The sequence below is a fragment of the Miniopterus schreibersii genome (assembly GCF_964146895.1).
Source record: "Miniopterus schreibersii genome assembly, chromosome: 9".
Classification (NCBI taxonomy): domain Eukaryota; kingdom Metazoa; phylum Chordata; class Mammalia; order Chiroptera; family Miniopteridae; genus Miniopterus; species Miniopterus schreibersii.
In genome coordinates, this window is record NC_138118.1 from 44423571 (window position 1) to 44447181 (window position 23611).

Below are 23611 nucleotides of genomic sequence, written 5' to 3' on the forward strand. Positions count from 1 at the left end.
ATTGAAGAGGAGATAATACTTCCTAACACATTTTATGGGGCCAATATAATCCTGATACCAAAAGCTGGCAAGGGTAACACACAAAAGCAAACTACAGACCAGTATCTCTGATGAATACAGATATAAAAATCCTAAACAAAATACTAGCAAATCCAACCCAGCAGTACATCAAAAAAATAATACATCATGGTCAAATGAGGTTCATTCCAGGAGCACAAGGGTGATTCAACATACTCAAATCAATCAATGCAATTCACCACATTAACAAAAAAGGATAAAAATCATATGATCTTATCAATAGATGCAGAAAAAGCATTTGATAAGATACAACATCCATTTATGATTAAAACACCCAATAAAATAAGAATAAAAGGAAAGTACCTTAACATAATAAAGGCCATATATGATAAACCCTCAGCTAATATCATACTCAATGGTGAAAAACTGAAAGCTTTTCCTCTAAGATCAGGAACAAGACAAGGATGTCCACTCTCACCACTCTTATCAACATAGTTCTGGAAGTCCTAACCAGAGCAATAAGGCAAGAGAAAGAAATAAACTGCATTCAAATAGGGAAGGAAGAAGTAAAACTGTCACTTTTTGTGATGACATGATTCTGTATATAAAAAATCCTAATGACTCCACCAAAAAAACTATTAGAAACAATAAACAAATACAGTAAAGTTGCAGGATACAAAATCAATGTACAAAAATCCATTGCCTTTCTGTATACTAACAAAACTTCAGAAAAATAAATGAAAAAAATTCCTTTTGCAATTACAACCAAAAGAATAAAATACCTAGGAATAACCTTAACAAAGAACATGAAAGACCTATATGCTGAAAATTACAAAGCATTATTAAAAGAGATTGAAAAAGACACAACAAAATGGAAAAATATCCCATGTTCATGGATTGGAAGAATTACGTAGTTAAAATGGCCATATTACCCAAAGCAATACACAGATTTAATGCAATGCCGTCAAAATACCAACATCATTTTTTAGAGAAATAGAACAAGAAATCATCAGATTTGTATGGAACCACAAAAGACCCTGAATAGTCAAAGCAATCCTGAGAAAAAAAGAACAAAGCTGGAGGTATCATGCTACCTGACTTCGAATTATACTACAGAGCTACATCAAATTCAATACATAATCAAAACAACATGGTATTGCCCTTGCTGGCTTGCTCAGCGATTAGAGCATCGGCCTGTGGACTGAAGGGTTCCAGGTTTTATTCTAGCCAAGGGCACATACCTCAGTTGCAGGCTCAATCCCAGGCCCCAGTCAGGGTGCTTATGGGAGGCAACAAATGGATGTGTCTCTCACATCCATGTTTCTCTCTCTCTCTTTCCTTCCACTCTCTCTGAAAAGCAATGGAAAAAATGTCCTCAGGTGAAGATTAAAAAAATTTTAAAAACAAAACAAAAAACACATGGTATTGGCACTGAAACAGACACACAGCTCAGTGGAACAGAATAGAGAGCCTAGATATAAAACCACATGTATATGGGCAGATAATTTTTGACAAAGAGCCAGAAACACACAATGTAGTAAATATAATCTCTTCAATAAATGGTGCTGGGAAAACTGGAAAGCCACATGCAAAAGAATGAAACTGGATTACAGTTTGTCCCCATGTATGAAAATTAACTCAAAATTGATTAAAGACCTAAATGTAAGACCCAAAACAATACGTTGCATAGAAGAAAACATAGGCACCAAACTTATGGACCTTAGCCGTAGAGAACATTTTATGAACTTGACCCCAAAGGCAAGGGAAGTAAAGGCAAAAATAAATGAGTAAGACTATATCAAACTAAAAAGCTTCTGCACAGCAAAAGAAACTGACAACAAAACAAAGAGGCAGCCAACCAGGTGGGAGATGATACTTGCAAACAGTAGCTCTGACAAAGTTTTGTTTCCAAAACATATAAAGAATTCATAAAGCTCAACACCAACCAACCAAAGGAACAACCCAATCAAAATGTGGGCAGAGGACCTGAACATATACCTCTCCCAAGAAGACATACGAACAGCCAATTGATATATGAAAAGATGTTCAACCACACTAGCAATTAGGGAAATGCAAATCAAAACTACAAGATACCACCTCACATCTGTTAGAGCGGCTATTATCAACAAGCAATAACAAGTGCTGGAGAGGTTGTGGAGAAAAGGGAACGAACCCTCATTCCCTGCTGGTGGGAATGTAGACTGGTACAACCACTATGGAAAGCAGTCTGGTAATTCTTCAAAAAATTAAGAATAGAGCTACCATATTACCCAGCAATCCCTCTCCTGGGTTTATACCCGAAAAACTCTAAAACATGTATTCACAAAGATATATGCACCCCTGTGTTCACTGCAGCCAAGACGGTGCCAAGACATGGAAACAACCAAAGTGTTCTGCGATAGAGGACTGGATAAAGATGTGGTACATGTGCCCAATGGAATACTACTCAGCCATAAGAAAGGATGAAATACTGCCATTTGCAACAACATGGATGGACCTTGAACATATATTATGCTAAGTGAAATAAGTCAGCCAGAAAAAGCTAAAGCCATATGATTTCACTCATATGTGGGATATAAAACTGAAACTCATGGACACAAACAGCAGTGTGGTGATTGCTAGAGAGAAGGGGGTAGGGGATGAAGGAGGTCTTAATATACAGTGAAGGGAGAAGATATGACTTTGGGTGGTGGACACACAGTACAATATACAGATCTTGTAACATAGACACCCATACCTGAAACCTATATGTTCATATTAACCATTGCCATCCCAATAAATTTAATAAGTAAAAATATAAAAAAATCACATAAAATAAGATTTACCATCTTAACCATTTTTAAGTGTACAGTTCAGTAGTGTTAAGTATATTTACATTGTTGTGAGACAGATCTCCAGAACTTTTCCATCTTGCAGGTCTAGAACTCTATAGTCACTAACCATACTCCCCCCCCCCATCCCTTAGTAACCCTCATTTTGCTTTCTCTTTCTGTGAATTTGACTTTAGATAGCTCCTATAAGTGGAATCATACAGTGTCTTTTTGTGACAGGCATATTTCACTTAGTATATAATCCTCAAAGTTCATTCATGTAGCATGTAACAAGATTCCTTTTTTTCAGGCTGAGTAATAATATTACTTTGAATGGCTATAACATTTAATTTATTCAGTTGTCTATCAATGGACACTTGGGTTGCTTCTACCTCTTAGCTGCTGTGAGTCATGCTGCTATGAACATGGGTGTGCAAATATCTCTTTGAGACCCTGCTTTCATTCTTTTGGATATATATCCAGAAGTGGAATTGCTGGACCATATAGTAGTTTCATTTCTAATTTTTTGATTAATGTCCATAATATCTTCTATTGCACCATTTTTACAATTACACTAATAGTGCATAAGCGTTCCAATTTCTTCACATCTCTCCACCACTTGTTATTTTCTGGGTTTTTTTGTTTGTTTGCTTTCATTTTTTATAGTAGCCATCCTAATGAGTATGAGATCTTTCAACAAAACCTTTACAAAGTATAAGTCACTAAGTTTTGGGATAGTTTGCTATGCAGCAATAGGTAACTGAAACAGGGAAAATGCCCTTTCTTCCATTGTGGTTTAGATTTGCTGTATTAAATATATTATAATGACATGTGCTGGACAGTAGGCACAATGCTTGCTCACAGGTCAGAAGTGTGCCTCCATCTTTGACTTGTTTTTTCCTTCCTGACACACAATTTCTAAAGGAGCAATACCTGAACCCCCAACCTTCACTTACTTGTGTAAACATATTCTCTCTTCGGGCAATCATTGGTTAGTCCTTCATGTGGTTTAACTGCAGGGGGTTTGGATCTGTGCTGAAAAGAAATGCATGCTCACAATATACTTTTGGGCCAAATTAAGGTCTAACGTGGATTTTGGTTGCAGATTTATTAATATGAGCTTTATAGGTGATTTTAAGGTTTGAATTTGTTGTAGTTGTGTTGTGTAATTGGCCAGTGGGTTGATGAAAAGTAGGGCATATTCCCATTGCTCATTGTTACTTGTGTGCCACCCTCCTGCTCATCAGTCCCGTCAGCACAGTCTCTGCCCAACTGCAGTGCTGCCAGAAGACAGCTACGTAGGAAGCTACTCCTGTCCCCAACCCGTCTATATTGTCTAATGCCTTCTTACCCTAACCAGAAAGGCAACACCAGTACTTTTTCTGGGTATTATAAATTAGTTTGTATCCAAATTCTTAGTTGGGCCTGAACTAATGCGTGTGACTGTGCCTGCTCGATGGCATCTATAATTCAGTGCTGGCTGCTTAGCAGAGGATGAGGAGTGGGGAGAAAGGAAAGAAGGGCCAAGTATTATAATCATAGGCTCTTTTCAGGTAAAACCAGTGACTGGGTTTAAATTTTTAGAACAGAAAGCAAGATACAAAATAGAAATAAATTACTTTTTTTTTTTTTTTAAAAATATATCTTTATTGATTTCAGACAGAGGAAAGGAGAGGGAGAGAGAGATAGAAACATCAATGATGAGAGAGTGATTGATCGGGCTGCTTAGCCCGTAACCTGGGCATGTGCCTTGACCGGGAATCGAACCCCAATCGCCTGGATCCTAGGTTGACGCTCAACCGCTGAGCCACACCTGGCCGGGCGAAAAAAATTACTTTCAAAGACTTCCATCACCCTACCTGTGGCAGTTCATTTTGCTTTCTTTTTATCAGGTCACAGTTTGTTTGCTTCATAACACTACTCAGGATCTGTAACTATCTCATGTATTTTCTTGTTTTCTGTTCCTCTCCCCAATCAGAATGTGAGCTCCAGGCCATTAAGACTCCTCTGCTTCTCTCACAGTGCACCCCCAGCTCCTGGATCTATGACAGGAGATGAGAAAGAGGAGATCTTTTCCCAGTAATTCACTAAGTCAGTGTTTCTCAAACTTCAAATGTTTAAGAATCACCTGGGGATCTTATTAAAAATGCAGATGTTGATTCAGTAGGTCTGGAGTGAAGCCTGAGAACTTGCATTTCTAACACCCTCTCAGGTGCTGCTGCTACCACACTCTGAGAAGCAAGGTGCTGGACTGAGCTCCCTGACGCAGAGACTGTGTCCTTTTCATCTTTGTATTCCCCAATTTTTATTTATTTATTTTTTTATTTCTCACCTGGTGATATTTTTTCCTTTGCTTTTCAGAGAGAGTGGAAGGAAGAGAGAGAGAGAGAGAGAGAAATATCGATGTGAGAGAGACACATTGATTGGTTGCCTCTTGCACACGCCCCAACCGGGGTCGGGGATCGAGCCTGCAACTGAGGCACATGCCCTTGGCTGGAACTGAACCTGGGACTGTCAGTCTGAGGGCTGACTCTCAAACCATGGAGCCAAACAGGCTAGGGCTGTATTCCCAATTTAATGAGGTGCTTGGTATATAATAGGTGCTCAAAAGTTCTTTGTGGAATGAATGAAATCAAACCAGGCACAAGAATCTATGAAAAATCTGGCAAAGCAAATCTCAAGAATCTAGTAGAGGTGCTCAGTGACCTGCAACCTCAACGTGGAATTTTGGGAGCTTTCAATTTCTTCCATCTCCATTAAGGAGCTGGGCAGAGGGGAACATGGTAGGGAAGGGGTTCTCTCATCCTGAACCCATGGATAGAGCTTTTATTACTTGGTTGTAACAATAATTTTTTTTGGTATAAATATGTAGAGAAATAAAATAATGTACAACTTGAGACAGTCCTAGTACATTTTCTTTCCTCCTTTCTTTTCCTAGGTGATGATCCTTTTTTAAACAAACCTTTATATTCTTTGCTCCACCCTACCCCCAACCTTTCTTTCAAACTGACTTAACTGATCTTAGCACGGGAGAGCTGGAGGATAATTGCTAAAACTGTGTTTCTGGTAACCCATGTAGATCTTGCCTGAGAAAGGGCAGACGATGGCCTAAGAATTGGGTCCTGAGAATTTTGTGCTATTTCCTATATGCAATGGACAATTAGACTTTGACATCAGGCACAATACTTTCTCATGTGACCTTTTCTAGAAAGTAATTCATGAGAAGGAATTTTGATTGTTAATTCATGAACATCTCTTTCCTCTTCTTCCTTCTCTTGTCCCTGTTAAGGAATATTGCAGAATCTACTCGAAGCAATAAAACAGGCACAATTACTTGTAGGCCTTACCAAGGCGTATTGACAATGGAATGTTAGTGCTGATGTATTAATCTTAATATTCACTGTCCACTTTTAACATGGAACTATTCCATATTTTATATGGGTCGAAAGGCTTTTATTAATGAAGCCCCCAAAACACATCCACGGCAGGATGAGAGTGGGAGAACCCTCAATTATTAGTGCATTTCATAAGAACTAATAAATCTGGTGTTGATCTTAATGTGCTACCCCCACTTTAGCGACTTCTGTGCACTCTTGTGAAATTAATCGTAATTGTTTGCCTTTCCATTTCATGAACTAGCTCATGACTAACACTTCCCTATGTGATCATGACAATCCTTTAAAAATATAAATGAAAGCAAGAACAAATTGTGTATTACTGTTATTCTCGTGACACCACAAGAACCCCGCTTCCACTGGCAACATACCACACATGAAACTGAAAATCATGGAACCCAAAGATATGTTGGCTTCTCAACAAATTCATCTGCCTGTCAACACTGAATATTCAGCCTCACACACCTTCCTTTAATCTATCCTTTCTGTATGGGAAAAATTCCCCATGATAATTGGTATTATTTCCTTGTTCCTCGCTTCTGTCCACACTTCTCTTCCAGAGGTTCTCTCTCTCTCTCTCTCTCTCTCTCTCTCTCTCTCTCTCTCTCTCTCTCTCTTCTCTCTCTCTGTCAACAATGTCTGCTTCACAGGCTTTCTGGTCTTCTTTTGAGAGTCAGCTGGCCTTCCTTGATGATATAGGTTTCCCAATTTTCTTGGAGGCATATAGTTTATTGATTAAATGTATGTGTTCTGGATCCAGTTTCTCTGGCTTTGAATCCTAATTGCACTACTTACTGGCTGGGTAACTCTGAAGAAGTTCCTTAACATCTCTGTGCTTCATTTGAAAGAGAGGGGTACTCCCTTCCCAAGGCTGTCCAGATTGATTGAGATGATGCTTATACCTTGTTTATGACTTAATGGGCAAACCTGGCAAATAGGAAGAACTCGATAAATGTTGGCAGGTTTAAAAATTTTTTTTAATGCAGAATAGTATAAATAGTATTATGTCATTCCAGAAATATCACATATATACACTAACCAATAGTAAATCATGTAAACATTTACTTTTCCTTGAGACAGGATGACCAAATGGTTCAAACTGGGGACACTGGAGACAGATTGTCTGGGTGTGAACTACAATTTTGCCACTTATTATCTCTGGGACCTTGGACATGGTAAATGGGGGTAGACTAGCCTCTCTCATTGAGCTGTTGTGAGCATTAAATAAGTTAACGCAGAATAAGTATTATGTTAACTATTCCTGTTGTTAGTATGATTATTATTGTTGGGAGCTGGATTTTTACCTTGATGCTATAAGGATAAATAATACTGTAACTGAAAATAAGAGGCTTGATTCTTCCAGTTGAAAATAAGGGAAGAGACTTCTCTCCCCCCTCCCTTTTCTTGGGGCATTTAGAAATCTTATAATTATAATTTTTTTCTGTTTCTTTGAAATTTGTGTAAATATTTTTAGAAACTAAATAAGACTTTTGACAGGTTTATGACCCAGGAATGTTTTTCTCAAGTACCTGGGAGACATCTCCTTGAAATGTAAACATCAAGGGTGATAGGGTCCCATCTCCCAGCCTTGCTCCAAGTTGCTGAACTACTTCTGTCAAACGTAAGGGAAGTTTATTTTTCCCTTGTATAAAACCAATGAACTAACATAGATGGTCACCTTCAATTAACCAGGTAAATCAGGGTGAACTGTTATTGTAAATGGTGCTGTCAGCTCCTCTTAAGGACTAGTTATTGTTTATCCTAAGAACATGGATGTGATGGGTTGTGTCTGCTTTGCTATGTAAAAGGATACATTTCATTGTATTTGCAGGAGCCTGTAAGCAAATTGCCTGTGATGTACATCATATTCTGGTTTAATGTTTATTCAATAGCAAAACTCTTCTTTTTTTACTCTCTTTATGGGGAGTTTTTCTGGGTTGGGGGGAGATTTTGTTTTTAGTTATATTACCCAAACAATGTATATTGATATATCTGTATTTGTGCATCTAATTGCTTTATTTAATGCCTGTCCTCTTTTAGCATAGAATTTACAATAGGGAAGGGACTATCTTTTGAAAATTTCTCCAAGGGCACTGAAATCAATGTTATTAAAAAGGAATTTACTAATAATTACCTATTAAACCTAACTGATACTCTCCTTTCTTCTTTGTGGCTATTCTACAAGCTTCTGTGAAATTTTGGGAAGGCACAGCTCTTTAAAACCATAAACTCATCCAAACCATAAACTGACTCTTCCCTTCAGGAAGCAGTGAGGCTTTTGTTTCTCCAAATGTAGACCTATGGTCTTGAATGAGTCTTTAGCAGGTAGAGACTTCAGAATCATGATGCTTACATGCCTTTATTATGACAAATTGAATAGTCTTGCTCTTAATTATCCATATGGGTGTTTGTTGTTATGAAATAAGACATTCAAGTATGATGTGTGCTTCCTCTGCAGACTAAAAGGATGTGGACTGCACAGTCCAGGAGGCAAGTTACAGTCAAGATCTAATCAACACCCCCCCCCCCCCACTCCCTAGCCCCTGTTAGAGACATGACCAAGAATTAATTCCTTTAGTAAATGTGTAATCCATTACTGACGGGATAACATCAGTCAGCCACAAATGACATAGTGGTAAGGGAGAGTCAGAGACTGGCTGAATTTTAAGGCTTTCTAAAATGTAGAAGGGAGTAGATTATTCTTCAGCTTATCCTTTAGTTGTGGCCCCTGGATCTTTTTGGATTTCAGTCACCTGGGTATTTGTGAATATGTAGACCCCAAGATCCCAGCTGGATTTAGTGATTCAGTATCAAGCTTCCTAGGTAATTCTTATTTATATTCAGGTTTAAGATTGTTAGCACTTGGGCTTTGTAATCAGAGGAAACTTTCAATCCTAGGTCAGCCACTTCCTAGATGTAGCCAAGTCATGTTACTTACCATAGCCTTGGTTTTCTCACCTGTAAGATGGACATAACACCTACTTTATTGGGTTGTTTGAGAAATCAAGGTTAGCATTTGTAGGGGAACTCACTTTAGAGATTTAATATGGTTCCAGCAGCAAAGGTGTCTGGGAAATGCCGAACTCTCTGTGTTTCACCTTCTGTGACTGTTTAACTCTCTAGCCTCAGGTTTGGCTGACTACTGAGAAAGCCGAATGCCACTCAAAGATAAACGTCAGGCCCCAGGAGGAGGTTAATGAATGTACAGAGTGTGGATAACTGCCTGATGTTATCTTTTAACTTAGAGATGCATTGTTCTTTCTGGTGGTCCACCTGACTACCCACCATATGGTTTTACTATTAACCCTCTATAAAAAAGAGACTCTGTCCTTGGAGGAGTGTGGATTTCTTCCTGGCCTGCCACTGCTGGGAGTAGCTGCTTTTCCCATGTATGTAAGTTTCTCCTATTAAAGCTCTTATGAATTTGGATAAGGCTACCTGTCAGTTCTTCGCAACCAATTCTGAATTTAGACTTTTGGGGCTTTCCCCCAACAGCATTTAACACTCATCCTCCCTGGGGAGAGAGACAGAGGAGACGAAATAGAGTAGAATCGGAAAAAGCAGTTTCTGAAATCTCCCTATGAAGTTTTTCCTATTTTGACAAATAAAATAAGAAATACACATAGTTTTTTTTTATTGCTTATTGGAATAAGCACTTTAAAAAACTCTCCAGGGTTTTGTAGGCACCAAGGATGACATCCAAGTGCTGGAAATACAATTTCATTTGAGAAAAGCCTTTGGCTGGAAGGAGGAGGTAAGGTGTTGTTTTATGGATGTGGTCATACCCTTAGTCAAATCATGTCCCCAGTAAGGACATTTCCGGAAAGCTTAAAAATTAGCTGTGGCCCTTGTTCCCCATAAACTTATTGGCTGGGATTTTAAGGTTTCTCTATGATGATAATAGCAACCTTTTCTGGGCAATAACTGTATGCCAGGCATTGTGCTAAGTACTTTACATACATTATGCTATTCAACTCCCACAAATACCCCTAAGTGGCAGGTAATATCATTAATTCCATTTTACCAATGAGAAAAGTTCAAGGAATATGACTTGAGTAGTATCTGTAAGGACAACAAATTGTAAAGGCAAACAAGATTCAGCTCTGCTGTTTTCTTGAGCATTCTCTACTCCCCCAGGCAAGTCTGAGTCTTGAGGTAAAGTCTTCTTGCCTGTAACTCTATTCCTTTCTCTGCTCTGCACAAATGAGACTAGGGTCTCAGTTAATACCTGGTTGTGAGCTTGAAGTCTAATGGATGGCATTTAACTAATGTTTGTAAAAAGTGCTCTGAATATACTATGACAACAACAGAACAAAGTTATACAAATAAGATTATCATAGCAAAAAATTAAAAGTAAACTTAATACCTTAAATAAGAGATTGAATAAAGAAATTGTGGCACTTTCATACAGCCTCTTAAAATGAATGTGGATCTATATTAAATGAGTGACATCCATGACATATTAAATGAAAAAAAAAAGCAGGTTATTAAACAGCATGTAGAGTGTGATCCCATTGTTGAAAATGAAGTGTGTTTATATATACATATGGAAGGATCTACCCCATAATATGCTTATTGAACTCTGAATGATAGATTTAGAATGTTTGTCACTTTCTGCATTACCTGATTTTTCTTTTCTTTTACAGTGAAATGAACATGCATTAGTTTAATAATTAGAAGAAATGTACTACTATCATTTTGAAAATTAAATGCCTTGAAAAGAAAATGAAATTAAACATTCTATCATCTTCAATGTCTTCATGGATTTGTGTTTGTATCTCTAAGATGGTGATTAGGAGGTGGTCTGAAGACTGAGCACACCAAAGGGATAACCCTGTGGGTATTTCTAAGCATACCGTTTGCCACCTGCATATATACTCAATGCACACCTCAATGTACTGCCCAATACCCTTTAGCTGAATGATAAACACTGAAAAGTGAGATTGATAAGCAAAATATTGCAAAAGATGAACAGTTTCATAAGGACTGGAAGAAGTCATAACAATGGAAAAGAATAACTTCCAATTTCTTCTTAGATTTGGATTAACTTGTGTTCAAGGTGATTCAGTGGGTCAGAACACAGCAGAGCAGGGCAGGAGCTAAGTTACTGTGAGTGCTACCCCAACAGGTGTTTCCCATCAGCCTGTCTACACCATATCTTTTTTCTTCATCATTGTTGCCTTTGGTGGCTGTCACAGATCGGAGGGCTGAATGATGTTTCCCAGAGCACACACCATTGCTTCTTTTGCCACTGCATGTTCACTGTAATAGGGCATTCTTTTTCCACAGATAGGAAACAGATTCCTGGTTCTTAGAAAGTCTTCCTAACCTCCAACCTGGGCTTAGATGATTTTATACGTGATTCAGAGGAATGGCTCTTGGTCAATACAAGACAATGCCAATTCAGAGACCATTCAAAACAGACTCTTAATTTGGCAATTGGATGTCTCTGATATGAGAGGGAAGTTGGAATGCAAGTAGGCAAGGTGCTTGGATCAGCAGGAAGGCTGAACAGATTTGTCCTGACAGCTGCAACAGGTGCTTCAGTAGCCATGGTAGAAATAGAAATAATCTACCAGTGGACATTAAAAGAAAATTAAACCAACATTCAGTGATCATCTACTCTGGTCCTCAGCAGGTGGGGTGTGAGGAACACACAGGGGCCCTGCTGGGGACCTTCCTGGTGCCACAGTCCCTCTGTTCTCATCACCCTGTGAGGCAGGGAAGTGCCAGCAGCACCCCACAGGCCTTTGGGAGCCACATTCAATCTCTATTTTAGGCAAACAAACAAACTAAAGAACAAAGGCAAAGATGGTCCTCAACCTAAATCTGGTTGGCTGCTGAGGTGTTGTGGCAAAGCCTGCTGTTCTTTCCTGCTAGCAGTTTATTCCAGCTCTGGGCACAGAGGTTTTCACCAGGAAAGTGTTCAGATCCCACGGCAGGGGCGGGGGGGAGGGGGAACGGGACACGACTGCCTGTCAGTTCTAAAGGGACAAACAGAGTCAATTTAGGGGCTTAATTTCAGCCCCTGTATGTGAACATCAAGCCAGGAGCTCTGGGGCAGGGCTATTGGACAATTTTTCCTGAGCTCCATAGGGACCTGAAATGCAGCAAAGAGAGGAATGGAGCACAAATTAAAAGGATGAGCAGGTTTAATGGACTGGTGACTACTTAGCCCCTTCCTTAGGGTTTTGGTCTGCTCTGCAGGGGTGGGGCAGAGGAAAGCTTTCAGCACTATTCCGCTGAGCTGTAAAATATCCTCTTAGATGTTTCCTGATCCCAAGGACTGAATGAGAGAAGAGAGAAGGAAAGAACACCTCCAGGAAATATAATTAGAATTGCTCCTTAGTAAGAAAAACTTATTAAACTTACAGAATTTTGAGATGAGTACAATATACCAGGTAGAGCGTAGCAGCTTGAATTTTAAATGTTTTATTTTATCAAGGCAACATGTGCATACTATTAAAAATATTAAACTAGCCCAGCCGGGCGTGGCTCAGCGGTTGAGCATTGACCTAGGATCCAGGCGATCGGGGTTTGATTCCCGGTCAGGGCACATGCCCGGGCTGTGGGCTCGATCAATGACTCTCTCATCATTGATGTTTCTATCTCTCTCTCTCCCTCTCCTTTCCTCTCTCTGAAATCAATAAAGATATATAAAAAAAATAAAATAAAAATTAAACTATAGCCCTGGCCAGGTAGCTCAGTTGGTTAGAGTGTCTTCCTGACATGCCAAGATTGCAAGAATCAACCAATGAGTGCATGACTAGGTGGAACAACAAATTGATGTCTCTCTCTCTCTTTCTTTCCCTTCCTCTCTCTCTCTCTAAAGAAAAAAAAAATCAAGCCATATAGGTGATCTTGTGATGAAAAGAGCCACCTCACTTCATCCCTTCTCATACTCACCCAGTCTTACTCCCTGGAGACAATTTCTTTTAATAGTTTCCAGTTTTATTACAGTAGCTACTTCAATAGTCAAAGTAATATGTTATAGTCCTCTATTTATTGATTTATTAGTTTTAGACACTATCTATCGAGTCTCCTCTAGAAAAGTGAGGATTTGCCTCCATTATTTTTTTTCTCTCCGTTTTGAGTTGGTTGCCTTTATGAATTTAAATAATGTGAATACCTTTGCCTCTCTTTTTCTTGTTCCCTTCTGACTTTATTCAGACTCAAGTCACCTCTATTTGAGATGAAGCTATCACGTGACTATTCTTTTTAATTCCACTTAAAAAATTTTTTAAAATTGATTTTAGAGAGAGAGAGAGAGAGAAACATCAATAGAAAGAACCATTGATCAGCTGCCTCCTGCACTCCCCCTACTGGGGATGGAGCCTGCAACCTGGGCACATGACCTGACTGGGAATCAAACCAGCAACCTCTTTGTGCATGGGATGACCCTCAACCAGCTGAGTCACGGAGCCCAGGACTCTTCCACCTTTTTATCTCTGACTTTCTGATGTGAACTTGACTTTCAAAAGTCAACATGGGGGCCCTGGCCAGTGTGGCTCAGAGCATCGGCTCACACGCTAAAGAGTTACAGGATTGATCCCTGGCCCTGGTGGGGCACTTGCAGGAAAGCAACCAATTGATGTCTCTCTCACATCAATGTTTCTCTCTCGCGCTCCTCCCCTACCTCCCTCCCTTCCAGCCTCTCTAAAAAATCAATGGAAAAAATATCTTCAGGTGAGGATTAACAAAAAAAATAAAAAGTAAGTCAACATGGGGATTTTCAGCAGATTAATCAATGAAAACAATTCAGAGAGGAACCTACCCTCTTTCTTCTCCTAGAAAGCATAGATTCATCCCAAATATCCAGATGTCTTTTGAGAATAGTTTTTAAACATTATCAAGGGTAGTTAAGGCCTCTGTGTTCTACATTCCTACACATGAGTCTTCATGCATTGTTCACACATACAGCAATGATGACACTGGAGTGTCATGTATCCATTTACAAGGGTATCTTCTCTACTGGCATTGTGTGAGCATCAATATTAAGAACCAGGTATTTCATCTCTGTATCCCCATGAACCAGCAGAATGCTGGGTCAAGGTAGGCCCTCAGTATCTCTTTGCTGTGGAATGTATGTACTTCTTTATTATTTATTTTTATATAATTAGAATGTTTACTGTTTGAAGGGTGAGGTGTCTTAAAATATGACTGAGTATAAAAAAATTAATCTATGTTGTATCTCTAATATTATGGCCCCCCAAGTGACCTTGTATGTATGTGTACATGTATCTGTAGTTCTTTGTCTTGGGAAGAGTGGTCAAAGTGGCTCTGTGAAGAAGGGTGCACCACAGCAGGTGGCTGCCCTTCTGATGGCCACCCCCGGGCAAGTGCTGGCTTCCAGAATGAAAGCCAAGCTTTCTCCAGTGAGGTTCACCAGATCTGCTTTTCTTTGTAACCTGTTTGACTCTCAGGCTGTTGAGAGTTGTCGCAAATAAAACCCAAATCCAACCCAGAAAGCCTTACCAATAGATCCAGTCCACCACCTGAACCAAGATGCCCTGTTTCCAAATACCTCTTCAAGGTTTCAGTTTTCACTGAAAACTTTCCATAGTTCTGCTAAACTTTATTCATACAGAAGACTTTATGGGATAACGTCCATTTTTTCAGGAAATGCTTTTTGGAAAAGTCAATACTCACAGCAGAGGCTGCTGGTTCTCTGCCACTTTCCCTTGCGCTTTACCATTACTGCCCCTGCATCTTTTTGCTAGAGGACTTCCTCTGGACACCAGAGCCCTCTCTGTTTACCTGCAGGGCAGACTGGAAGTGGCAGGGAAGTAAGAGCCCTTGTCTCCAGCAGTCCTCAGTCAATGACTGATGAAAATTGATGTATAAATTATCACCTCCCTCGCCCCTGGACTCCCTGTGTTCTCAGGCAGGATTGAGCTCCGGTTACCCAAGTAGTGGCTGCCCGCCCTCTCCTGCCTCACTTTCTCAACCCTACCAGTGTTTCCTGGGATATCTTCCTAAATAAACTACTTACACTTGATTCCTAGCTTCAGGGTTTGCCTATGGGGGACTCCAAGCTAAAATAATATTCTTAGAGAATAAGTTAGATGGTCACCTTCTTTTCACTTCAGCCATTTCCTACAAAGGAATACTTTTTGCTTTTTGCTATGCTCTGTGGAGCCGATGCCAATCTTTGTGAGTGCCATTTATGGGGAAATGGCTGTCAGTATAACAAGCTTTGACATGAAAATAGAAAATATTGTGGATTTCCTTACCAAGACATAGGAAGAAAGTGACAAAGCAGACTCTCCCATTCATAGTTAAATGTTGAGAGTACTAACTGCTTTGTGAAGCTACTCTTTGGGCTTTCCTTCTCTTGACCCCTGAGACCCACAGAGGCCTGAAAGAGTTTTAATGTGATTTCTGGAATGTGCTTAACTTTTGGAGAGAAATCAGCTTAGTTCCTGGGAGAATTTGATGAATATAATTTTGCAATAGAAAAGCCTCCTATTGCCTAATCTCATTAGCTCTGTTTTATGTACAGTAAATGGGCAAAAGCTGAGTTTGTGATTTTAGTAATTGTGAATATATAATTTTTGAGGGCTTAAAGTGTGGAATAAAGAAGAGATTTTCTATGAGTGCAAAGAGGAGGTCCAGAACTCCAGAAGTCACCTTTTATTGAAATAGGGAATGAAATAGGAACATGATTTATCTTTGAGTAGCCACCATAAAATAACACAAGGAAGGGGGAAAAAGAGGAACCAGTTATTCCACTCTGTGCCCCAACTCTCCTAATAAATAAAATCTTTGATGTAACCTTGAAACCACCTGTCAGAAGCCATCCTTACATTCCCACTTTTGCTTAGTTTTGCTTCAATTCAACAAATATCAATTGTGCATATATGATGTATCAGGCCTTGTCCTAGGCACTAGGGATACAGTGGTGGACAAAAGAGAGTAAATCCCAGCTCTCATAAGGCTTACATTTGAATGGGGAGGCAGACAATAAACAAAAAAAAATAGGTGTGCTTTTTTTTTTAAGTTTTAAGTGCTATAAAAAAACCAAAGAAATCAGGGTAAGAGGAGAGTTGCTAATTTGGGGCAGGTGGTCAGGGACAGTTTCTCTGCATAAAGTGAGCGAACATGATATCTGGGGGATCTCCATCTTCCAGGTGGAGGCAACAGCAAAGAAATAGCAGGGAAATCAGGGGAGCTGGAAATAGAAGCTAGGTAAACAATGATAGGGCAAGTCCTGTAGACGTTTTTATTTATTTGTTTTAAACCTAAGACACAAGCTTTATTAATTTTTTTAATATATCTTTATTGATTTCAGAGAAAGGAAGGGAGAGAGAGAGAGAGATAGAAACATCAATGACGGACAAGAGTCATTGATTGGCTCCCTCCTGCAGGCCCCCAACTGGGGATTGAGCCTGCAACCCGGGCATGTGCCCTGACTGGGAATTGAATCAAGATCTGGATCCTAGGCTGACACTCAACTGCTGAGCCGGACACTCAACGCCTGGCTGGGCTTGATTTTATTTTTAATGCAGTGGGAATTCATTGAAGGGGAGGGAGGTGATGAGAATTATGTAATAAAAGGTTCAGCTGTGGCTGCATATGGCAATGAGATTGTAGGGGTAAAAGTGGAAGCAGTGGATACCATTGAGACAATGAAGGGGTCTGGATGAGAAGTGATGCTATCTCATACACTACCAGGCGATGCTGGTAGTGGTGGAGGTGGGGAAAGGCAGGCAGATTCAAGATGCATTCTTTTTTTTTTTTTTTTTTAATATCTTTATTGATTTCAGAGAGGGGAGAGGGAGAGAGAGAGAGAGAAACATCAATGATGAGAGAGTAATTGATCCCCCGACTGGGGGTCAAGCCTGCAACCCAGGCATGTGCCCTGACCGGGAATTGAACTCCGATCGCCTGGATCCCAACTCCATGCTCAACCGCTGAGCCATGTCTGGGTGGGCACAAGATGCATTCTTAAGGCAGAGCCAGCAGGATTTGGCGATAGGTTGGATGAAGTGTGTGTGTGTGTGTGTGTGTGTGTGTGTGTGTGTGTGAGAGAAAGAGAGAGAAAGAGAGAGAGAGGGAGAGAGACTCGTGGATGCCTCTGAAGTTTGTGATCCATTTAGGTGAGTGGGGTGCTATTTACTGGGATGGGAAACATGGGGGGGGAGAAACAGATTATTTTGGAGGAAAATCAGTTTAGTTTTGTACATGTTAAAGTTTCAGCTGCCTGTTAGACATCTAGAGGATAAGATAGAATAGGTAGTTAGACATAAGGGTCTTTAGTGCATTGGAGAGATTGGAGCTAAATAGACCTGTTTGGGAGTCATCAGTTGTATAGCTGGTACTTCAAACTGTGAAATTGGAAGAATTCACTCGGGGCTGTAAACAGAAAGGGGGAAGCCCAAGGACTGGGCCTGCGCTGCACTTACCTTTAGTAGAGGGAGAAGTGGTCTGGGAGCAGCAAAGAAGAGCAAGGGGCTACTTCCCCCTTGCTGCTTCATATTAAAAACTAAACTGCATAGCAAATAAAATAGAAGTCCCCATTGTGATGGTATCTGGGATAGAGTGGGGAGAATAGCAGCTGGGCCCTTTCCCATCAGTCTATTCTCTACTGGGACAAGCCTGGAGCTCCGAATGCTATGCAAATGGGGATATTTGAGAGGCTTCTCCTTCCTTCCCCTCTTCCCTTCCCCCCTGCCTCACTCTTCTGTTAACCTTCCCTAAATGTCCCATTCTTCCTCCTTTGCCTTCCACTTCTCTCCCTCCTCTCCACCAGTCAGCAGGATTGGGCTGAATTTCAGGTGGTGGGGTCAGGAGGAATGAGGTGCTAAGTCACACACTCTTCCTTTGATGCCCATATAAAGACTTCCCCTGAGCACTGGCCACAGGCAAGGTCGGTTTTTCTTTAAACATCCATCCCACACGTTTCACTAATTGGAAATTCATTAAGGTCTGCAAAATGTCAAAATGTAAATTCTCCTAAAAGGGGAGTTTATTTGTTCTTTACAGTTCAGGGTGAATTATTTTAATCAGATAATCAGCTAGTTTCCCTCCTAACAGCTGGTTGAGACCAATTTGTAGTATATTCTCTCTCCATTAAAAAACCAAAATGAAACAAAAAACAATTCACTAAAATTTGGCAGAGATTCTAAATTTTTATCATGCATCCTAAGTTCATGTAGGAAACTCATTAAAATGCAGATTTTATGGTTCCATTCCCAAAACTTCCGACTTCATAGGTCCAAATGATTCTGATGCAGGTGGCTAATGAACCAAACAAGGAGAATCCTGGGGTAAAGAGGACTGACCAGAACTTTGGGGTCATAGGTCATTTCTGTGGAGAACATGCCTGGCAAGCTGCCAGAATGAAGACCTTTGAACTGACAGTGAATGAAGGAGGGCTCATGGTGTCCCTGAGAAAGGAGAGAGGAAGGAGGAAGAGATTGCAGAATAGAAGGGAATAGAAGGAAGCTAATGCCTTCTCTGTGATGTTGTTAGTGCCTGAACCCACACTACCACTTCCAGGGTGTACTGAGAAACTGAACACCAGACATTATCTCATTTAATTTTTACCACCTGCCTCTTATGGAGGTAATTTATTATAATCTCTGTTTGTGAATTACAGTGGGAGAGTCAGATCTGGAACCCTTGTCTGGATGACTTCAAATCCACGTGCTCAACTGCTGTGTTGCATTGCTGAAAGACATAGTCCAGGAATAGAAGCTTAAAGGGAAGGCTGTGATGATTGCCCGGTAGGTGCTCAGGAGTGTCAATAACTCACTCTGTGACTGCACACATTCCTCTGGGACTGGCTGATTTGGTGCTCCCTGGTGGCTGCTAACCTGGTGTGCTTGAGAAACCACTGAGAACAATCAACAGCGTTGTAGCTTCCAGTGACAGATACATACGTAAATGATTCTTAAAACACCACACCTCTTCCCTAATCAAACACACAAGTCCTTTACTCCCAGTATTTGAAGATTTCCAGCGAACTCGAGTTTGAGCTACATCCCTCTTCTGCCTCAGTGACACATGACACACTAATTTCCAAATTACAATCCAGAGCTTTTTAACCTGATCACAGCTGCACCCATCTTCCCTCCAATTATTTAGGCTCAGAGAAGTGGCTTCATTTTCAGTAATCAGTAAGAAAAAGCTCCCCGCTTCTATACCCTGCTAACTCTGCTTCTATTTTTAACAGCCTGCCTGCCAAAGCACTAGTGTACTAAAAATAGACTTATAATACAATTCATCATGCACTCAGCTGCCAGGAGGAAGCTTAATTTAAGCTTCACCTGAGATGAAGTACCTTTAAGAAAACACAGTACTGCATGTAGCCATTTGTTAATATCATTTTTTAAGAGTCTTGGAAATGAGCCCCTTGCTATAGACCTGGGGAATGAGAGAACTTTAGTCAGAAGGTTGTGAAAAGAGGGTTCTACAAAACTATTTTGTAGTAGTCTTGGCCATGGTTATAAAATGCTGGGAGCTCTTTTTCTAAATTCAAACTCCTGTGGTCCCTCTTTGCTTTTTAATCTTAATTCTTAACTCTGTTTCAACTTGATTTAGGTGAACTGGATCATCTTGTAAAACTAGGCTTGCCAGGTTTAGCAAAAAAATATAGAATGACTAGTTAAATTATAGATAAACATTGAATGGTTTATTCTTATAAGTATATCCTCAATATTGCATGGCTTTTCTAGAACTTTCCTGGTTTTACCACTGAGAGTTGTGTCTTCAGGAATGCTCTGTCCCAAGCAAATGAGGACAGTTACCCTAAATACAACATAAACCATACCCCTATCTTGGAAATTTACAGCTCACTATCCTATGGGAGAGAAACATTTAATTAAAATAATAGTGTTATTGAGATGTAATTCACATACTATAAAATACCTCTTAAAGTGTACAATGGATTGTTTAGCATATTAATAGAATTGTGCTACCAGAATATTTTCATCACCATAAAAACCCATACCTCTCTATTCTCCCCTCTCCAGTCCCTGGAAATACTAACTTGCTTTTCTGTCTCTCTGGATTTGCTTATTCTTGACATTTCATATAAATGAAGTCTTGCCAGATGTAGTCTTTTGGGACTGGCTTCTTTTAGGTGGTATAATGTTTTCAAGGTTCATCCATGCTGTGGCATGAATCAGTGCTTCATTCCTTTTTATTGCCGGATAGTATTCCATTGTATGGATATACCACATTTTGTTTATTTATTCTTTAGCTGATTGTTATTTGAGTTGTTTCTACCCTTTGGCTATTATGAATGATGCTGCTCTAAACATTCTTGTGTAAGTTTCTCTGTGGACATATATTTTCAGTAAAATTGCTGGGTTATATGGTAACTCTATCTTTTTGAGAATTTCCAAACTGTTTTCCAAAGCACCTGCACCATTTTACATTCCCATCAGCAATATATGAAGGTTTCAGTTTCTCCATATCTTCACCATCGGTTGCTACTGTCTATCTTTTTGATCATGGCCATCCTAATGGATGGGAAGTAGTATCCCATTGTGGTTTTGATTTGTATTATCCTAATGACTAATGATGTTAAGTATCTTGCATATGTTTATTGGCCATTTGTATATCTTATGTATATCATTTGAAGAAATGTCAATTGAAATTCTTGGCTTGAGGCTGAGAGCTGCCCTTGCCACCACCAACATGGGGACTGTGTACTAAGTACCATTCTCAGCGCTCAAGTGCCCCCACCTGAAGCTGAAGAAGCCAACCTGGGCACACGTGCCCTCAAGCATGACAATGGTGTCTTACTTTCTCGTCACTGGATGAATAATTTATGATGTTATTGTTGAACCTCCAAGGGTTGGCTGTATGAGTGATGAACATGGACATCAGAGACCAGTAGCTTTCTTGGCTTACAGAGTAAATGGACAATATATTATGGAAGGACTCGCATCCAGCTTCCTGTTTACAATGGGAGGTTTATGTTTCACATTCCTAGACTGATCCAATGCACCAAATATTCCAAAACTCAATAGATTTCTTCTTCTATTCATTGGATTAACCTGTATCCTATTGAGTTTTTTCATGGCTAGAGTATTCATGAGAATGAAACTGCCGGGTTACCTGATAGGTTAGTGTTTTTTGAGAATAAATCTATGGATACTGGATTTGTTCTTATTAATGAAGTTTTAAAATCCATATCAGTCCTCTGATATGAAATATGGAGAAGATGAAAAGGAGCAGAAAAGAAGCATCTAGTGGAAAACATGGGAAGCATATATTTGAAAAAATATTTTATTTATTTTTATTTTCTAAAGTTTTATTTTTTCATGTGGGAAGCATATTAAAGTTCGAACTAGAACATCTTCTTGGTATCAAAAAGATAAGCTTATCACAGTGTTTTTTCCTGCTGACCTATGATGATCTGCCAGTGATGTTAAGTGGCATTTTCTTTTCAGTTTTTAATTTTTTAAAGAAAATATACTCCACTTCTACAACTATAATATTGAATAGAGTGATTATTTTTTACAAAAACCCTCTTAACATTTTTTTGGAGATGACATTTCTGACTTCCAGAAATTAATGTAAAATCGGGAAACAAGATTCCATAAGCTGAGAACTCTGGACACCTGATCAGCTTTACCTATGGTACTTTGTCCTTAAACAGAGTGTATGACAGTACATTATTTCAGGTGCATATGTAAGATTGTTTCCTGAACATTATGGTGTATGAAAGGAGCAGAAATAAATACTTTTTCTAATGAGAAAAAAAAAAGAACTTTTTTGTCCAGTTTTTAATTAGGTCACTGGTCTTTTTATTACTGAGTTTTAAGAGTTCTTTATATATTTTGAAAATAAGTCCCTTATCAGGTATATAATTTGCAAATATTTTCCCCTTTTGGTGGATTGTCTAAGAAACCTCTTGAATTTAGTATTCCCCAAATGTTAAAACAATTGATTCTAGGGAGAGTGGGAAAGGGATGTTTTGTAAATACAGTCTTCCTCTGTCTCTGTGTAGCCTTTGGTGCAGTGTGGGACACACAGTGGTGACTGGTAAATATTTGAAATAAAGATTTAATCAGTAGCCGACTAAACTGGGGATCCTCCAGCGTCTCTTTATTGTGGGTGTGGAGTTGTAATGGTTTTGTTTATCAGGTAATTTAAAGAATTCTAAAAGGCTTTTTGAGGTCTGAAAAAAAAATCTCCTTTATCTGCTACTAACAAGCAACATTCCCATCACCATTAAATATGCCTAAGGCTTTGGAGGTCTTGGTTAAAATGAGCTATATTATCTGGGATTATCTGAGAGCTATTATCAGTCAGATAATATTTTACCAAGAGTCAATCCCCCAAGATGGGCTCTCATGACTTGCCAAGGCTCAGGAATAGTAAATTTTGAAGGACTCAGGCCAGGGAATGCAGAGCTGGCTTAGCTGGTGGGCTGGAGTGAGGCACTGACAAGGCAGTCCAAGAAAGGATCATGGAAGGGCATCAGAGACAAATTTTGACTGAACAATTGTGCCTAGACCTGCTCTGTATATGGGTAATGAGTATTTCACCTTATAAAAAGAGACAGTAATTCATGTAAAATTATTCTCTGCAAGAACCATCAAACTACAGAGTTTTAATGTGGGATTAGGTGCAATGAATGGGCCTGAATAAACATGTATGTATCGTGACTCTGAGAGCCTCTTGAAACCCAACTCATTTGAATTTAGGAAAGAATTACTTTAGTGTAAAAAGCCTTCCTTTAGGCACTAAAACATTGTCAGCAGAAAGACACTCCTGAAAAATTTCTCCCATCTCTTTTTATATAAGTCAAATATTAATTCAAGCAAATAAATTAGATTGCAATTATATGCAATTGTGAATTGCAGTATTAGGAGGGAATGCTCTTCAGTACAGTTAATTGGCATCAATGGTGATTTGTCCAAATTAATTTAATATACAGAGTGAGGTTAATATTTTGAACATTCTAATAATAAAGAGAATTAGAGAAATGAGATTAGAGCAGCTGCCAGCTACATCTGGATGGCATTTCTAGGAGTCCTATCACAAATTTCCTGGCTCACCTCATCAGTGCTCACGTCTGTGAGGGAAGACCTCTGGCCAGCTTTCTTTAGGGATATCCAAATGCTGGCTTAACTGCTCACCCATCCTCCTCCCCAACCACTGTCCCCACAAAAGCACTATTGGACCTTACATGCTGAGGATAACTGGGACTAGATTTGTAAAATGAGTGTACCAGTATTTTGCCAGGGGCCTTGCATCCCATTCTGAGATCTGCTCTGTGAAGGAGAACGGAGTGCAAAGGCAGTTTGCTGTTAGCACCCAAAATCCCTTTGGAAATACACAGAAAAGTAAATAAAATGTGTGTGTGGGTGTATGAACACATTCATATATTGTTAAAAATCATAATTTAAAAAATTAACATACTGCTTT

At 39.5% G+C, this 23611-nt stretch overlaps 1 protein-coding gene and 1 pseudogene across 4 annotated transcripts in view; one reads left to right on the plus strand and one right to left on the minus strand.

Moving 5' to 3' along the window:
* Nucleotides 1-23611, minus strand: part of LHFPL3 (LHFPL tetraspan subfamily member 3) — a 567539-nt gene that overhangs the window by 13463 nt on the left and 530465 nt on the right. The gene's annotated exons all lie outside the window — the stretch shown is intronic.
* Nucleotides 17295-21304, plus strand: LOC308562006 (oligosaccharyltransferase complex subunit ostc pseudogene; annotated as a pseudogene). Its single transcript has 2 exons — nt 17295-17322; nt 20889-21304. The product of its transcript is annotated as an oligosaccharyltransferase complex subunit ostc pseudogene (transcript).